The following is a 20,398-nucleotide window of genomic DNA, read 5'->3' on the forward strand; positions in this document are numbered from 1 at the left end:
AAGTACATTAAGAGAGAAAAACACGGTGAGTATCACGATTTCTCAATCATCTTTGATAGTCAAAATCGATCCTGACTGGTTTAAAGTGAAGTACAACAGCAGTATCAGATATTTTGAAAGTAGTTTAAAAGACATTAGAAGATAAAACACAGAGTCTGTAAATCGTCAGATCCCACCTTTACTTTAATTTAACACAGTGCTTGTCTGAATTTATGCAGTTTGTGAATAATTAGATTCTGTGTAAATAATGTCAGGATGAAATAGTTTTTCATGTCTGCAGGTCATTACTGAGGACTAGGGATGTGCATCTCATAACTGAGGCCGATGCGATACACATCTAGTAGCCAACGATACAATAGGCCTACATTAATACAGTATGAAGAAGCTAGCGATGTGATGCGATTCGATTCAACACAATGCGATTCGATGTAATACGATGCAATGGGGAAAAAAACAAATGTGATTGCATTTATTTCTTTGGTTCAGACAGACAGCAAATCATAAATTAATTTGTCTTCTGATTTCTCACGCATCGATGCCTGTTTCATAAAACAAGTTTACCAAATAGGCCAGGCTTATTTCAGTTAGTCTGACTCATTGTCAAATGATATGGTTTCATAAAGCAAATTTAACATAGATCAACCTCAGTCACTGTGGTAACTGGGAAACTAACCTGGTCCAGGGGCAGACTAACTGTCTGAGTTCCTCTGACACTAAACAACAGGAATGCAATGATATTACCACTGAATCTCTCACATACTATAGCCATGCAGCTTTTCTCTCTGGTTTAATGACTAAATTAAAAACATTTTAACTGCTGTAAGAAACACACATTAAGGAATAAATGTCTTGAGGTGCTTGTCAGGAGCTGAGTGGGAGGCAAGCTGTCAGTCACTGAAAATAATTTATTGTGCTGTGATTAGGTCAAACATTGATTACGGTAGTGTGGTTTACAGTTCTGCGAACAAAACCTTTCTTAAAAAGATAGAGGTAATACAAAATCAAGCTTTGCGCATTCGTGTAAAAAGATTATCAGATCATGTTTTTACTGCTGAATTAGAAACAGTGAAGCGTATTCTTTTTGAGTGTTCTGCATATGAAAGAGAAAGATTTCAATTAACTCAAGAATTAGGATGGCTGGGAGTTGATAATATTTCTTTAAAAGTATTGTTAGGAAATGGGTCAAGGCAATCAAGAGTGCATGAAATATTATTTTAATACCGGAAAAACACAGGAACAATAGATATCAAGATTCAGCGTATGAACCTCAACAATGGTGACAGTCAACAAAATATTCAGATCAACTCTGAACATCACAAAACTAGCTTTTCGTTGATTGTCACCATTGTTGAGGTTCATACGCTGAATCTTGATATCTGTGTGAGTCTACATGATCCTGTACAAATAATTTCTGAATAACGACTTAATGTTCAAAATATTAAAACAGTTGTATTTTAGGGCTACTATAATGTGAAATAAGTAAATCTAAATAATGTCCTCAGAGATCAAACTCAGATCAAAATCAAGCCACTACGTGATGACTGAATCATCAAATCAGTTTTTCTTCTTGCAACTTTTGCTACAACAAATGTGCTTCAGAAACACAGTTACAGCAGCCAGAAACAAACTTAAGTTCAAAAGTTAACAATTGGCTATGATGGCTAACTAAGATGGCTGAGCTTGATCGGTTTCCAGGTCATAGGATGGAGGACGGAGGAGCGAGGAAACAAGGAGGCATATTGAGAAGCACCCCAAGTCTGCACTCGATGCATCCTCAATAGGCCTTTATCACAGTCCGCGTGTCGTCACATCCGGCTCCGATTAGTAGCGTAAAGGAATTTCCGCCTGCTTTATTGTCAATGGACAGACGGCAGTTTTGTGAAGAAAATTAAACTAATTTAATTTAGTTTAGTTGAACATTTGTAGCAGTAAACGTCAGTGTTAAAACTGCGTATTTATACCGATTCCATACCATGCATCATGTCGTCCTTCATTTTAATGTGTAACATTAGCAGTGATGGGCAGTAGTGTCGCTACAAGTAGTGATGCTAGTAGTTTATTTCTCAGTAGCGTGGTGCTAGCGTCACTGTTTTCTGAATCAAATAGCTTTTCAGCAGTGAAGCTCTATTTTTGATCAAGTAGCGCGGTAGCGTCAACAAAAGCTAACGTTACATTTTCCAAAGCATTTCTGAAACTCAAGCTCAAATCAGAAATGTAAGGATCACAGACACTAAACCTCGTAACGCCATTGGCTCCTCAAACTGTCAGTCAAACCTCATTATTCCTCCCGCCTCTCTCGTGAATGAAGTGCGGCGCACAGTTTAGAGCATCTCAGCTTGTCTGCAGTATGAAGGTAAATAAAACAACTGTTGATTGAATAAGTACAGCGGGTTCTTTACTCGAGAAACACTATATTTATAAAGGCTAATGTTTTTTGTTTTTAAGGAGCAGAGAAGAGTGTCTTAGTCTATCATTTGTTGTCGAGTCACAGCTAAATAGCTCGTGCGAAGCGCTGAATCTTTTATAATATGATAATTTGGCCAAATAACAGAAAAAACTGAGCACCCACATAGCAACAGAAAACTGTATAACTTGTATAAGAAGTATTGTTCATTCTTAGTTCATGTTAACTACACTAGTTAACTAATGTTAATTAATGGACCTTATTGTTAAGTGTTACCCTTTGTATAAATGTGTCTGTACAGCCTACAATAAAGCCACAATATCAACTACCAATAGGAGGTTTCCATTCGACAGCAAACATTTATTTAGCCCATGTCACAATATGAGGTAAATCCGGCCCTGTGCATGATTCTGATTTTTGTTGCCAAATTGGTTTGGAGAAGTTGTTGAATAAACAATTAACCTAAACTATTACGCCTGTCTATCTGTTTGAATGACAGTTTTATTGAGTTCCTCGACAAAATGTCAATAGGATTTTTCCATAGGCTTTTAGATTATCGCAAAAAATAAGCTCTGTGTTCAATCATAGTTCATGAAACTTACACGTTTTCTCCATCAAGATAATCTTCACAAAATAATATGACTTTGAATTTTGAAGCCTAAATAAAAGCGCCAGAACTAAAAAGCTAAACTTAGGCTATAAACGAACTACAGCACCACGGTCGCTCGTCTTCAGCGTCACCACCAGCGCGCTCCCGACAACTGTTTCAAACTTATTTTTAACATGTTCAGTGAAAAGGATTTACTCTGTATATGAATGTTAATCCACCATACTGTCACGGATATGTGGTTGTAGTTCAAATTAAATGAAGGTCAGGAGAATGAAGTAGCATCAACACACTTTTCCATTTATATAACATCAAGTCAAGTCAAGTCAAGTCAAGTTGAGCTTTATTGTCATTCCGCTACATGCGGGGGCATACAGTGGAACGAAATGTCGTGCCTCACAGGACCACGGTGCTACATAAATACAGGCATACAACAATGGAGTAAGACAATATAAACCTATACACAACTATCCTACTGATAGATTTTGACTATAAATATAAATATACTATCTATAAAAAAGTACCTATACAAACTAAAAAATACAAACTATACAAACTATACGAATGCTTCAGATAAGTACTGTACATGTGCAAGGAGAAACATTGAGTTCAAGCAGCTGGCTGGGGAACAGTGCAGGATGATTTGTAGTGCATGAGCATGTAAACATACATATATTACTGAGTCTTTTGTGGGATTTGTGTACACACAGCAGTGTGTGTGAAAAGTGACTAGTGCGCATAGAGGAGGAGAGTGTGCTACTACAGGTGGTTTGTACAGGCCCACTCACCTGTGTGTAGCACACTTCGAATTGCACGTTACATGTTACAGGAGGTAGGGGGTTTGTATGGGGTTTCAGAGAGGGACGGGGTGATTTGAGTTCAGGGCTCTCACAGCCTGGGGGAAAAAGCTGTTGAGCAGTCTGGCAGAGCGGGCTCTGATGCTCGCACCGTCTTCCTGATGGTAGGAGCTGGAAGAGACTGTGGGAGGGGTGTGTGGAGTCCTTCACGATACTATTGGCTTTGCTGGAGCATCGTGTGAGGAAAATATCCAGGATGGAGGGGAGAGGGGCACCGATGATCCTTGCAGCGGTGTTCACTGTCCGTTGTAGGGTCTTGCGGTCTGCTGCAGTACAGTTCCCATACCAGACAGTGATGCAGCTGGTCAGCACACTCTCAATGGTGCCCCTGTAGAAAGTGGTGAGGATGGGTGGAGGAGACTTGCTCTTTTCAGCCGGCGGAGGAAGTGTAGGCGCTGTTGTGCCTTCTTGAGAGTGACATGGTGTTGGTGGACCAGGTGAGATCCTCTGTGATGTGCACCCCAGGAATTTAGTGCTGCTGACTCTCTCCACAGGCGAGCTGTCGATGGTCAGTGGGGGTGATCACGGAGTTTCTCCTGAAGTCCATCACAACCTCCTTTGTCTTACTCACATTGAGGGACAGGTTGTTAGTGCCACACCATTCAGCCAGCTGTGCCACTTCCTCTCTGTAGTGCGTTTCATCGTTGTTGCTGATGAGGCCTACCACTGTTGTGTCATCAGCGAACTTGATGATGTGGTTGGAGCTGGACTTGGCAGTGCAGTCGTGGGTCAGCAGCGTGAAGAGCAGCGGGCTGAGCACACAGCCTTGTGGGGCACCTGTGCTCAGTGTGGTAGTGCTCGAGGTGTTGTGGCCGACACGGACTGACTGAGGTCTTCCGGTTAGAAAGTCCAGGATCCAATTGCAGAGGGAATTGTTAAGGCCCAGCAGGTTTAGTTTATTTATGAGCTGTTGTGGGATTATTGTGTTGAATGCTGAGCTGAAGTCAATGAACAGCATTCTAACGTAGGAGTCTTTATTTTCTAGGTGGGTAAGAGCCAGGTGGAGAGTGGAGGAAATTGCATCGTCCGTAGAGCGGTTCGGACGGTATGCAAACTGGAGCGGATCGAGTGTGTTGGGAGGCTGGTTTTGATGTTGTGCATGACTAACCTCTCAAAGCACTTCATTATGATTGGAGTCAGTGCTATGGGACGGTAGTCATTTAGACAGGACACAGGTGATTTCTTTGGTACCGGTATGATTGTTGTGGATTTGAGACATGTGGGGACGACTGCCTGGCTCAGCGAGGTGTTGAAGATATCTGTTAGGACATCTGTCAGCTGTGCAGCACAGTCTTTCAGTACACGGCCAGGTATGTTGTCGGGACCCGCAGCCTTGCGTGGGTTGATCCTAGATAGGGACTTCCTTACGCCGGCTGGAGACAGACAGAGCGCCTGGTCGTTGGGAGGTGTGGGCAGTTTTGTGCAGGTGTGTCATTCAGCATTTCAAACCGTGAGTAAAAGTGGTTGAGTGTATCTGGGAGGATGTGTCGTCATCACAGGCCTGTGGCGGGGCTTGTAGTCTGTGATAGTCTGAATAGCTTGCCACAGGCTCCGTGTGTCACTGCTGTCTGTGAAGTGATTGTTGATTTTTTGAGCATATAACCGTTTTGCATTTTTGATGCTGCGGGACAGATTGGCTCTTGCTGTTTTGAGGGCTGCTTTATCTCCTGATCTGAATGCTTCATCTCTGGTCTTTAGCAGCCCACGAACCTCTGCTGTCATCCATGGCTTCTGGTTGGCGCGTGTGGTGATGGTCTTGGTGACTGTCACATCATCAGTGCACTTTTGGATGTAAGCAGTCACAGTTTCAGTGTACTCCTGCAGGTCTGTGTGGTTGTTGTAGGTGGCCGCCTCTTTAAACATGTTCCAGTCTGTGTCCTGGAAGCAGTCCTGCAGTGCTGAGGTGGCATTGTCTGGCCATACCTTGATCTGTTTGTGAACCGGTTTGGCCAGTTTCAGAAGTGGTCTGTATGCTGGGATTAGCATAACAGAGATGTGGTCTGAGTACCCGAGGTGGGGGCGGGGTTCAGCTTTGTATGCGCCTTAACTGTTGTGTAAACAAAGTCCAGTGTGTTATTTCCCTTGTTGCAAAGTTCACATGTTGGTAGAACTTTGGCAAAACTGTCTTTAGGTTTGCGTGGTTGAAGTCACCGGCTATGATGAAAAAGCCGTCGGGGTTATTTGTTTGTTGTTCGCTGATGGCGCTGTACAGCTCGCGAAGCGCGTCCTTTGCGTTTGCGCACGGTGGGATGTATACCGCGACAATAACAATGGCCGTGAACTCCCGCGGCAGATAGAACGGTCGACACTTCACAAACATAAACTCCACCAGCGATGAACAGTGTTTTGTCACTACCCCAGCATTGTTACACCATTCTTTGTTGACGTACACACACAAGCCACCGCCGCGAGTCTTACCAGACAGTGATGAATCTCTGTCCGCGCGGTAGCAAGTTAGTCCGTGCAGCTGAATGGCGGAGTCCGGGATGTTGTCGTTCAGCCATGTTTCAGTGAAAACAAACACACAACAATCCCTTGTCTCATGCTGTGTAGATCGACTGAGTTGAATTAAGTCCAGTTTGTTTTCCAGAGAGCGAACGTTTGAGAGCATGAGTGTTGGAAGAGCCGGTCTTGTGGGTTTTCCTCAGCCTAGCTCAGATACCTCCGCTGCTATCGCTCCTCTCACACCGCTTGACGCCGCCTTGTGCGGGTAGCGACAGTAAGCGAGTCTCGAGGTCCGGCTTCAGCAGTAAACAGAGGCCTCGAGGTTCTCAGTAGCCGCGAGTTGGTCTTTGTATGCGTCGATATCCAAAAGTCTTTGGCGAACATATTTGAGTTTAGGAGTGATTTCCTTATGAACTAGCGGTAAATTTACACTATTTGGAGACGAACAGACGACATTAAAAGACAAAAAAGCACCGTCTTTGGGACCTGGAGCAGCCGGCGTCTGATCGCGCCGCCATCTTGGGTCTCCAACATGTAGCTGAGACAAAGAAAAGGGGAAAACTGAGGACTTATAACAGGACGAGAACAAAAGAGCAAACAAGATAATACAAATCAGGTGAGGATGATAAACGATGATTAATGACAAAGACCGGAACAAAACCAAATAAGGGCAAACAGGAAACTAGAAGGGCAGACATGTGACAGCTACATGAAGCTTGTCATATAAACTGGAATAAATACAAAACTAGAGCCAAACTAAAACTGAAATGAGACATTAGTAATAAATAGTATAGTGGATAAATGAAATAATCCTTGAAGTCAATAAATCCTTGATTAATGTGAATATTTTAATTTAAAACGTGTCTCCATGTACTGTTCAATAAAATTCTAGTGCATTTAATCTATTAAATAACAGCAGAGTGAGCAAGTTTTTGGATATGGTAAGATTAAACTTATTTTAGTGAATAAACTTATTTTAGTGAATAAAGTACCACATTTCAGCTCTCATTTTGTTAGGGTGGTTACACAAAATGTTATTTTATCCGTGCTTCTAGGAAATCCTCAATCTATATGCTTTCTAACAGCTTCATGTGGCCGCAAACATTTGATTTTAACGTGTCTTTAAGCACTATGCATCATTAAAGTTTCACTTTCACCACGTAAAGCCGGTAAATGTGGTGTTTACATGGATTAATCGCAATATGAGTTTACCTTATGGTCCGAACCCAGAGTCTGTATCAGTAGGAAAGCGATAAAAGGAGCATCTTCCATCCGAAGACTTGTGTTGCATTTCGGGGCAAAGCAAAAAAAAAAAACTTTGTCGAACAATAATATAAAATGCGGAAACTATTCATTGGTTCTTCTACAATTAATTGTATTACAAATTATACTATAATTGGAAAATACTGTAAATTGATCAACTGTTCAGCGTGATGATGTTTAATGTCTCCGACAGGCCTGTAGTCCCGTTTAGCAGCTTGTTAGCAACCATCTTTTTTAAGAAACGTAACAGTTTAAAAACATCACGAGTGGGGTGTAACTTGTGTTTTATGTCGTAGAATAAAACGTGAAAGTATCTTGAGCCTGTGTGAACCACGGACCTTATTTAAGGGATTTAACCAAAATCCCATTCAAAACCCCACTGACTCTGGGACGATGCTGAAATACACTCGCTTCAGGGTTTTGCCTACAAAGTGACATCATGGTTCCACCACTCTATACTCGGACTGATTTAATTTAATTTTTAGTATTATTTTGTTTATTTTTGAATTATATTTATTGTGATTAACCTCCTGCTCTTGTTCCCAGTATAATGATATCCAATCGTTGCACTCAATCACGGAGAATAACTTGATTAAGATGATCAAACTTATTTTTAATTATCGTCTATGGGCTGGAAATATTTCTTTATTTAAACAACTTAAATTTGATGCAATTATAGAGGATTGCATCATAAAGTCAGCGCGTGAAAAAATGTGAGCATGTTTAATACAAGTTTGCCCTAAACCTTTAATTTAATCCTTCTATACAGCCTTTAGTCATAATTAATGTTTTAAGCTTTGGCTAATTCTAATGCTTATTAATGTGATGTGTTGATTGTATAGTTTTCTCTCTGTTCAGTAATGTAATAAGGTGAAGAATTGCCTATACAGTATGGCTCGCACGCTCCTGTATGAGTCACGAAATACGCATCAGGATATCGTGACAACATTCCCTCATTTCATAATACTCAATTAATTGTTGTAAACTGAGATTGGTGTCTTGAGAAGACGTATCTGTGCTGATTTCTACATGAATAATCCACAACAATGCTGTGTTATGGGCACAGCTACTGATAGAGGCTGCAGCGGAAGCTCTTTTGCGCTACTATTTGAATCTTCCGCTTATCGAACGCGGAAGTGTGATAAAGGCCTGTATCAAGAACACATCATGCGTCCTCTGTTCTTGCGTTCTTGAGAATTGGAACTGAACTTCGACGGTTGATGATAACGCAGAGCGAGAACACAAGGACGCAAGATCACAGAGGAACGCATGTAAAGAAGCAGCCGTAGTCTTTGGTCATATTCACGCCGCAGCAGTGATGGCCAGAACAGAACAAGCTTTCTAAACAATAAAAGTATAGCATGTCCACTAATAAATCTGTGAATTTTCCCATCTCTGCTGCAGACTGACTGTTGAGACAGAGCTGGATTTGAGAAAAAAATTATTGCTGAGATGATTCATAACTCACTCTGAGGATCAACATCTGTATCTGCTTTTAGATGAAACCATGGCCTCCAGAATGAATCTCTCTGAAGAACATCACACACAGATAAAGACAGTCAAGAGGTGAGAGAACGTGAAATATTTCACATTTTTAATGTTCAGAAACAATAAATGCATACTACAATATCATTTTAATTTATAGTCAGATTCAGGGGGATGAATCAGGTTTAGCTGAACACATCGATGTGTCTGTGAGGAAACATCCTTCAGATCTCTGCAGAGAGGAAGACTCTTCTGTTGAGTCCAGGTGAGATATTATGAGTGTCATATATACTGTAGGTGAGGTGTGTTATTGTCAGCAGTGTCTCTGTTGCTGCTGGATGTTTCTGTGTCTGTCTGTATCTATATGTGTGCATCGCCTATTTTATTCTATAATACATGAATGAAAAGGGCACATGGGGCAGATTCCTTTTATATATATAAAGAGAATACTTTAATCTTTTAACTCTCGAGTAGGGCTGCAACAACGAATCGATTAAATCGATAAAATCGATTACTAAAGCGTTGGCAACGAATTTCATAATCGATTCGTTGTGTCGTGGACGCGGAGACGCTTGATTATTAAAAAAAAAAAAAAAACTTTAGTTGAGCGAGCGAGTGAACACACTCGGTCTCTCGCGCACGGATGCTAGCAGAGTTTGGCGCCTCATAAATAAAAACAAAAGTAAAAAAAAAACAAAAAAAACGAGCGGAGGTAGAGGAAAGATACATGGCGGAGGCAGAGAAATCCGTGCGACCCAAGTCATCAAGGTGTGGGAGCAGGGGCGGCGTTATGATGGCAGAGTATGGCAGTTGCCATACCCTAGCCCAGTCAGGTGCTGTGAAAAATTATCCAAACTTGAGTCGCTTATAATTCGTTTTATTATTTTAAATCAGAGAGTTTTAAAAATAGTAAACCAATGATAAGCATTAAAATAACTCGTCAGTAAAACTTCGTAACGCCATTGGATCATCGAGCTCTCAGCGAGACCTCGTAACTTCACCCGCCTCCGTTCAGATTGACGCACGCGCACAGCCTGGAGAAGATGAGATCTCTGCTTTTCGCAATGCAAGGGTGAATAAATAATTGGTGTTTGAATAGTACAGCGTTTTCTTTACTCAAACACTATGTCAGTAAAGGACAATGTTTTTGTGTGTTTGAAGAGTGGAGAAGAATTAGTTATTTGCCGTCTATATACGTTTTAAATATCCTGTGCATTATGTGCATAAGCGCTTAATTTGAGATTTTGGCCAAGTGTATTAAACAACAAGAAAAACTAAGCGCCCATATAGCTACAATCAAAGTTATATAACCTGTAAAGTTGATGAAAGCATAATGCACTTAATGCACTTATGCACTGCATAACAGTTACAGCCGTTCTAACGACAGACAAAACACTCCATCTCCGTCATTCTCTGGTCAAAAACATTATTAACTCCATTTGAGCTTGATTTTCATATAATGTTAAGTGCAGGTGTCTGATACAATACCAACGCTAACGACGCAGTGTTGTTAAATTATTTAATTTTTGCACTTCCCCCCCCCCCAAAAAAGTCTAGATATTTGGCAGATGTAAAGCATACATGTGTATGTTTTTGTGTTAGTCCATTTTATTTTATTTTATTATTATTATAACAGCTCAGGGATGTTCAAGGAGCAACATGTTTGTGCACTTTCTAAAGATTTTAGTTCTGTTTTTGAATAAAGGGTTGGAAATGAATGCTTTTTTTTTTTTTTTTTTAAATCCGATTCATCGATTAATCGAAAAAAATAATCGACAGATTAATCGATTATTAAAATAATCGTTAGTTGCAGCCCTACTCTCGAGTCACAACAGACTCCTCAAGTGAAAGATGAACATTAAAGGGAGGTTGAGACAGTAAATGTGTTTCTGTCGGAGCAGTGTGAGATTTTCAGAAACAGTGTTTATTGCTGTTGTGTTTCAGTCTGTGTGAGAATGAATCTCCTGAACCCAGCTGTGTGTCCATGAAGAGTGACGCATCAATGCATCCTCCAATGCAATTCAGCTCGGGAGACTCATCTGCTGATCTGAGGTGTTGTTTAGTTTACAGTATAAGAAATATATATAAGATATTCATTCATTTACTGATCTGTATTAAATACAGTAATACATATTTACAAAAATATTCAATATTTGTTTAACTACAGTCAAAAACATGAAGGACCAGAAACACATTCAGCAAAGAAGAACTTAGACTCCATTTTCAAGGTTGGTTTTGTGTTTGTTTTGTGTGTGTGTGTGTGTGTGTGTGTGTGTGTCCATCCCGACATAAGCCTCTGAGTAAAAGTATTAAGAAATTGATAAATCTGTGAAATCCTCTGTAATAGTCACATTTACTTTCCTACACGTCAGATAATTTGTAGGCCAGTATAAAGCAGATCAATGATCACTAAAGTAGAGAAGCTGAATCCATATGTAACCTGACTGCTGCACAAAGATGAACATCAATCTAGCAAACAGCCAATCCAGTCAAACTCCCTCTTTTAACCTCAGTATCTGTAGACGCTGATGTCTGAGCAAACAGTGGAAGTTATTAACAGATGTGATATAATTCACTGATGTTTATTCATGCCTTTGACTAAACTACAAAAAAGAAATTCAGGCTTGACTCTTGTGTGTTGATCCTTTGGTTCACTTTCTCTGTGACTGAATGGAGGTTTATTGTTTTAATATTCACTATGATTTCAGGAGCTTGAGCACAAAATCATCTCTGTGATGAAGAGTGAGCTGAAAAGCTTTAAGAAACTACTGAGTCCAGATTACCCAGAATGCTCTGAAAGAGACCATCATGATGACGAGGGTCATAACGGAGTCAGAGAGGGGCTTCTGAAGATCACACTGTTGATCCTGAGGAAGATGAACCAGACAGACCTCGCTAACACACTACAGACCAGTAAGAGCTCTGATCAGCAGATTATAGCCTGTGTTTTTATTATGAATCTTCTGTCTTCAGTCACTAATGTTCCTGAATCTCACGACACAATCTAATATATAACATATCAAACCTAAAAATCAGTTTCTAAAATATTGCTCTGCCAATAACAACAATTATTTCCTTTGCTCAGAACTGATGCCTGTGTATCAACAAAAACTCAAATCCAGACTACAGGATAAATATCAGAGAATCAGTGAAGGAATGTCCAATCATGGAGACTCAACACGTCTGAATGAGATCTACACAGAGCTGTACATCACAGAGGGAGGCAGTGGAGAGGTCAATAATGAACATGAGGTGAGACAGATTGAGACAGTGTCCAGGAGACCAGAGACACAGGAGACACCAATCAACTGCAACGACATATTTAAACCCTCACCTGGACAAGACAAACCCATCAGAACTGTGCTGACTAAAGGAGTCGCTGGAATTGGAAAAACAGTCTCTGTGCAGAAGTTCATCCTGGACTGGGCAAGGAAAAGCCAATCAGGACGTTCATTTCATATTTCCACTTCCTTTCAGGGAGCTGAACCTGATACAGAAAAATCTCAGTCTTGTGGATCTTCTGAACCACCTTCACACAGAAACCAAAGAATTGAAATCAGCAGATTATGATGAGTACAAAGTCATGTTCATATTTGATGGTCTGATGAGTGTCGACTACGCCTAGATTTCCAAAACAATCGGGCGCTTGTCTGATGTAACAGAATCAGCCTCAGTGGATGTGCTGCTGACCAACCTCATCGAGGGGAACCTACTTCCTTCTGCTCTCCTCTGGATCACCTCTCGACCAGCAGCAGCCAATCAGATCCCTCCTGAGTGTGTCCACCAGCTCACAGAGGTACGAGGATTCAACGACCCTCAGAAGGAGGAATATTTCAGGAAGAGAATAAATGATCCGAGTCTGGCTGATAGGATCGTCACACACATCCGATCATCAAGAAGTCTGTTCATCATGTGTCACATCCCAGTCTTCTGCTGGATTTCAGCCGCTGTTCTGGAGAGGATGATGGGTAAAGCAGAGCGTGCAGAGATCCCCAAGACTCTCACACAGATGTTCACACACTTCCTGATCTTTCAGACCAAACTGAAGACACAGAAGTATGATGGGAAATATGAAATCGATTCTGATCAGGCTAGAAAGACTATTCTGTCTCTAGGAAAACTGGCTTTTGAACAGCTGGAAAAAGGGAACCTGATCTTCTATGAGGAGGACCTGAAAGAGAGCGGCATTGATGTCAGAGAAGTGTCCGTGTACTCAGGAGTTTGTACCCAGATCTTCAGAGAGGAGTCTGGACTGCAGCTGGGGAAGGTGTACAGCTTTGTTCATCTGAGTATTCAGGAGTTTCTTGCTGCTTTATTCAAGCTGCTGTCCTTTTCTGAACAAAACACAGGACTGAAGAATGAGTTCAGGTCACCAATGACCAGTTTACTGAAGAGAGAAGTGGACAAGGCCTTACAGAGTGAGAACGGACACTGGGACCTTTTCCTCCGGTTCCTTCTAGGTCTCTCACTAGAGTCTAATCAGACTCTCTTACAAGGCCTCCTGAGAAAGACAGTAAGCAGCTCTCAGATCAATCAGGAAACAGCTGAATACATCAAACAGAAGATCAGAGAGAATCCCTCTCCAGAGAAATCCATCAATCTGTTCCACTGTCTGAATGAACTGAATGATCGTTCACTGGAGCAGCAGGTACAAACATACCTGAGAGGAACAGATGACTATCGTCTCTCTGGAGTCTCTCTGTCTGCTGCTCAGTGGTCGGCTCTGGTGTTTGTGCTGCTGAACTCAGAAGAAGAGCTGGATGAGTTTAATCTGAGTAAATATGATCCATCAGAAGAGTGTCTCCTGAGGCTGCTGCCAGTGATCAAAGCATCTAGAAAGGCTGAGTGAGTATTTTACACTGTCTTTGTTTTATTGACTTTATTGTGTACAGTAGGCCTGTGTTTCTCTACACTGTTTCTGTATATTTTGAGGTCTTTATTTGACACTCAGCTAACATCACAGAGCGCTCTACTAATGACCTGAAGTGTTGAATCAAGTGTGTTTGATAAGAGAGATTCATCCAAACTGTGCAAAGATGTGGTGCCTCCAGGAACAGGGCTGTGACTCTTGAGGTGCGTGTGTGTTTGTGTGTGTGTGTGTGTGTGTGTGTGTGTGTGTGGCCGCGCAGAAGAAATAATGTGCCGCGTAGAAGCAAAAATGAATTGTGAAAGTCATTTGATTGAATTCTAGAAAAAGTGAAAGAGCTGCAATGCTCGGTCAAACCGCTATAGAGCTGCTGCCGCTGTAGAGTCAGAAGCGGTGAATGCGGTTTACAGGTTTCATAGAAAGAGAATGAGTCGCTGTAGAAACCGAATACTTCAATGTTTGCTGAATAAACGGCTCAAATCGAGAGCCAGCGTCACGTCCTCATGTATTAAAGAAGAGTGGCTTGATTAAGTGCTGGAAATAGAGGAGGATGGACACAGAACGATAACAAAACTCAGAGACATTTACAGTCACACACAGCTGTATTGTGCAAACTGTTCATAGCGATGTTTAGATAACTAGATAATAATTCATATGTTCACGTTTTTTGAAAATACCCAGCAAGCGATCGCATCCCCGGATGGTCTACTATTTCAGGCAGATTTCTGAAGTGTGGATCCGTGCACCTCTAACGGCTAATATTGCCCACAATCCATTGCGCTTTAACAAAGTATTTAGTTCAGAACTACAAACACGGATAATAAGTATTAAAAAACTACAAACATGACGGATGTGTGCGACGGACGGTTATATGAGGGGTACCAGCAAGCTATTTTGCGTTTAAAAGATGTCTAATAGCCGTTCAATCACAGCCCTGACGTCTAGACTAAAACAAGACTGAATTTGGGCTGTCAGTGAACATTTAATAGACGTCTAATAATATCCCAAGAATAGACTAGACATCAAATAGACAGCTAAAGAATGCCTTCATATATACATCTAATAGACAACAAAATGGCAATCCATCCAAACAAATTAAATACACAGCCTTTATTAAGAAAAATAAACATTTTTAACAACTAAAAATTAAATATTTTAAATAATTTATGATATTTAAAAGAAAAAGAGCATGTTATCACACTTAACATTAAAACATTCTGGATAAATGACAACATAAAAAAAGATTAACCCTTTTGTTGGTTTACTTATTTTAACAAATAAAACAACCAACCAACAGTGAACTTAAAGGAAGTTATTAATTATTGGTTTTATTTCTTGTTTAAAATGCTTCCCAGCTGCGTTCCTCAAGTTCAGCTCTGTTGCTGCCGGAAGCTGGTTATACAATACAATACAAGAGCAGAGAGGAACATCAAGTGAAGTATAGGCTGACAAAGTCAGTAGAGATTTAATTTGTACAACCTTATCATTAAAAGATCTCGCAAAATCCTCACAAAGCGAATCAGATACCTCCGGAAAATGATTAATAGTGGGATTAAGAACAGAATCAATCATTGAAAATAAGGCTTTGGGCCTAGTACTGTTACATAAAATTAACTCAGAGAAATATTTACGCTTAGCAGCATTAGCAGCTCGCTGAAATGCCGAGAGGAGTCCTTGAGGATTTCATAAGAAACTTGTAATCTATCTTTGTTCCACTTACGTTCAGCCTTCTACAGGTCTGTCTGAGTGAACGAGTGTGTCATCTAACCAGGGCTTAGAGACGTGCTTATGCTTTTTCTTCTTAAGGGAGCAACAACATCTAAAATATTAGAACAGGTAGAATTAAAACAGTTTAAATGTTCAACAGCATCTAGATTGCTTAAACATGAGTCCATGTCCTGGTTAGCACGTAATTCAGAATATAAAACTGTAAAATCCTTGCTAGAGCAACCGGAAAAGACACGAGTCAGCCGTGCAGGTTGATGCTTATGTGTAGTTCCAGTAGAAGGTAGAGAAAGTAAGATTGGCAAATGATCTGACATGCCTGAGTCTAAGATGTTAATGTCCAATACAGGCAAACCACGTGATAAAATTAAATCCAGAGTATGACCCTGAATATGAGTGGCCAGACACCCACTGATCAAAATCAAATGAGTCAATGAGACTTGAAACTCTTTTGAGAGTGGTTTAGAGTCACAGCATACATGGATATTAACATCTCCCAGGATTATGATTTTGTCATGGCTAGTAACAATATCCCCCAGAAACTCAGCAAACTCATTGAGAACATCTTTGTTTGGCGGGCGATAGATCAAGGCAAACACCACTGAGTAGTTCGGTTGAAACAACAGCACTTCAAAAGTGCAACGAGGGCTAGTTTTTAAACAGCGGCAGAGAGAGTTTTAAACACTGTTATCACAGCATCTGCCAAATAAGAGAAAACATTAGCATAAGAAAAGCTTTTTTGACAGTGTTTTACTTTAATTACGCTAATTGTGACACGGAGTCATTCTCTTTTGCTTGGATGTCTACTAAAAACAAAAACGAGATATATATTGTGTATCACCATTCAGTGTATTAAAAAAAGAGAGAAGCTCTCTGGTGAATGTTGTGTTTTATAAACATACCTCTAAAGATCGAGAACAGTGCAGTCTTTTCAAAAGCGAGAAGCAGGTGTAGTGAAGACAGACAGTGCTGTGTTCTCGTGGAGCCTGTGGTGTCCTGCAGTATTCCTCTCTCAGAGACTCCATGAGGCCTGATGCAGACGCTGGAGAAGCAAACACAAGTTTAGATCACATTCACTGCTGACCAGGCTTCTCCACTCGGCCTCCATCACATGGAATAATAAATTCACCCCTACCGCTTTTATGACAATATGTTTTCTGTTTAGGTTTTAATACTCTACTATTAAATTTAGCAATTAATCCTCTGAACACATGCTGAACCGTGAGCCTAGTCACGGATCACAACTACGATCTGCTCCCTTCACTAATGTCATGGTTCCTAAACATGATAACAAACAATACAGATAAATAATGAACACGTGTAAAAATGAAAACACAGATACAAGACCAAGCAGGAATGTTCTTTATGGTTTGTTGTTAGCCGCTGCTCCGGCTGGTAAACTTAGTGCTCATCTCCTCCTAGAGCTTTCAAGCTAGAACCACCAAACTCAGCCCAGCTCTTCAGACCGGTCTGACTCGAGATGCTATATCTCTTCAGACTGATCGGACTTACAGTTTTCATAAAAATGAAGATTAAAAATCATAAAAATCCCATAGACTTACATTGACGGAATGTTCAGATGAGCCAAGACTATTCAAACTCCAACTGTCAAAATTCAAATGTAAACAAACTGAAGCCCATTACACTCAATCAAGCTTCCCTTCTATGTATTATTTCTAATTCATTCAAACACCTTGCAATCACTGTTGACTTTGCTTACATGATTGAATATCATACATCTCACAAGTTTTTCTGCCAAAAAACCACATGTATCCAAATTCAAGGTTATTTGGGCTAGAAGTGGGTTACACCGTGTCCTAACTACACGCGACGCGACAAGATTCCAGCGACAAGCAATTTAGGTGTCCACACCAGACGCGACGCGACACCGCTGACGCGACAGAATCAATCAAATATCACAGCCAATCAGAAGCGTGTGTGGGGCTCTCTCTGGAAGCGCACTGCTCTTGCAACGAAATGGATACGTTTATAATCTAATTCATAAATTTTAAAGCTTTTAACAACATTAAATATACACACTGAGTGACCGATAACATCTTTGTTATGGAATACACTCGTTGGTTCGCAGTGAGTTCACCGTTTTAACGGTCATCTTTGATTTAATTTATTTTTCAAGATCTGAGGTAAACTATCTGTTGTTGCTTTCAGTATGGCTATAGGGTCACGCAATATGATATTTAAACTCATATTAGACACGTTTAACTTTGAATAAAGCATATAATCACCTGTCATATAGTTTGTATGTTGTTGTTCCAGCCGCGACGTCGCGAAATAGAAACCGCTTCTAAATTAGAAATTTCGCTTGTCGCCGCTGCTAGTTAGGACAAAACTCTGATTAACATGGAAAAGATACCTTTTATCGCGTGTCGCGGCGTCGCGTCGCGTGTAGTTAGGACACGGTGTAATGGGCTTCAGTTTGTTTACATTTGAATTTTGACAGTTGGAGTTTGAATAGTCTTGGCTCATCTGAACATTCCGTCAATGTAAGTCTATGGGATTTTTATGATTTTTAATCTTCATTTTTATGAAAACTGTAAGTCCGATCAGTCTGAAGAGATATAGCAGCTCGAGTCAGACCGGTCTGAAGAGCTGGGCTGAGTTTGGTGGTTCTAGCTTGAAAGCTCTAGGAGGAGATGAGCACTAAGTTTACCAGCCGGAGCGCAGCGGGCGAACAACAAACCATAAAGAACATTCCTGCTTGGTCTTGTATCTGTGTTTTCATTTTTACACGTGTTCATTATTTATCTGTATTGTTTGTTATCATGTTTAGGAACCGTGACATTAGTGAAGGGAGCAGATCGTAGTTGTGATCCGTGACTAGGCCCACGGTTCAGCATGTGTTCAGAGGATTAATTGCTAAATTTAATAGATAATAGAGTATTAAAACCAAACAGAAAACATATTGTAATAAAAGCGGTAGGGTGAATTTATTATTCCATGTGATGGAGGCCGAGTGGAGAAGCCTGGTCAGCAGTGAATGTGATCTAAACTTGTGTTTGCTTCTCCAGCGTCTGCATCAGGCCTCATGGAGTCTCTGAAGGCATCTTTACACAGCAAAGGCGGCACAGAAACCAAATCTGAAGCGGCATAAAACCACGAAAATGTGCTTTTACACAGACCGTTTAATGCTGTTCTGAAGCGGCATAAATGCATTTACACAGGAATTAAAATTATGGAAACATATACCTTTTAAAATAACTACAATTTTAAAATTAGTTTTAACAAAAACAAATACTATAAAATTGCATAACAAATATAAAAAAGAACAAATATTATAAAACACGAAATAAATAAAAACATGACATTTTAAAATGTAACGACATTAAATTTAAATTTCCTGCTGCGTGCTACAGTGTATCGTGGCGCTGGACAGTTTGTCACAATGTTAGCTTCTGTGGTATTGACAGTCATTTTCTTTTTCTTAACAAAATTGTTCCAACTGGAAAAACACTTAAAAGAAATTATGAATTACTGCATCGGGAACATCGCCGCACGATTAAAAGAGGCCGAAATCTGTTTCAAAGAGCCAGAAAGTCACTCAGGCGCAGACACAACAAACGAAAATTGATTCTAGCGTTAGCTTTCCAGGAGACAGCAGATGTCTCCAGACCGTCGTGTGTGGGTGAAATGTCGTCCGCAAGGAGATGTTTTTGAATGTAACGGTACACAATTACAGTGATACTGATTGGGTTAAGCATTTTAGAATGAGTCGAGAGACTTTTATGTCCTTGGCTAATGAACTCATTCACCCTGAGAGAAACTCCCGTGAGGGGTGTTACCATCCCGCCCATCTACTACAGCCATTATAAAGAACAGTAAGTCGACACTCCCACACGGCATTTCCAACATGTCTCAAGAAGACTCTTTACAATGCGATTATGCTCCTTTCAACCTCAAAGCTTCTGATGATAACGCTGTCGATCATCTTTCGACAGACAACACCCGCTCACCCGACCTGCGCAAAGAATGCTTGGATAAATTCTGCACGGAGCTCGGATACCGCAACCTGAGTTACCTAAAGGATATTTGTACCACCTCCCCCCACACAGGGTTCGACACCACAGACGGCTGCTTCAACGGAAAAGGTTTCAGAATCATAAAAGCCACGATCGTACTGCTGCTGCAACACATCATCGACAACAAATTAAGGGACGAGTGTGAGGGGTGCGCGACGGACCATCCGAGTCAGCTGCAACATTCCTGTCTGTTTGAGCCTGACGCCTACTATTTCGACTCACGCTTTGACGAGCTGTGTCGCAAACTGTTCAAACCCGATCTTCAGACCATTATCGACTTCACTCTACGCCGCTACGGTTTAACGACCAACAACATTCTGAGGATTCAAGGAACTACCGGTGCTATCCTGCACGAATTAAGAGACGAACCATTCATCGTCGCAAAGCTGCAAGAAATCAGGGAAAAGCTGCTGGACGAGTCCAACAAGAAAGTCGTTTACGATGCCGTGGATCTCTGGCAAAGCAGCGTGACTGCCCCAGGAGTGTGACGACATGGGGGCTGTGTAGCGGAATCCATTTTTTCAGAGATCTTGTTCACCCCTATTATAAAGGACAGATGATCAAAATGATGCTTGATGCCATCGATCGTGCGTGTGATCCGGAGAAAGATTACGAGGGGAAGCGACACGTCTAAAAATCTCATGAAACAAATGCGTGTTATAAGAGGTCTGACCGACTCTTGGTCTGAATTGACCGATATGTGTGTCA

General features: G+C 40.9%; 1 pseudogene; it reads left to right on the forward strand.

Annotated features, from left to right (window-relative positions):
* LOC131529976 (NACHT, LRR and PYD domains-containing protein 3-like) overlaps nt 1-20,398 on the forward strand; it is a 540,773-nt pseudogene that overhangs the window by 69,609 nt on the left and 450,766 nt on the right.

This window comes from Onychostoma macrolepis, chromosome 22 (genome assembly GCF_012432095.1).
Source record: "Onychostoma macrolepis isolate SWU-2019 chromosome 22, ASM1243209v1, whole genome shotgun sequence".
Lineage (NCBI taxonomy): Eukaryota > Metazoa > Chordata > Actinopteri > Cypriniformes > Cyprinidae > Onychostoma > Onychostoma macrolepis.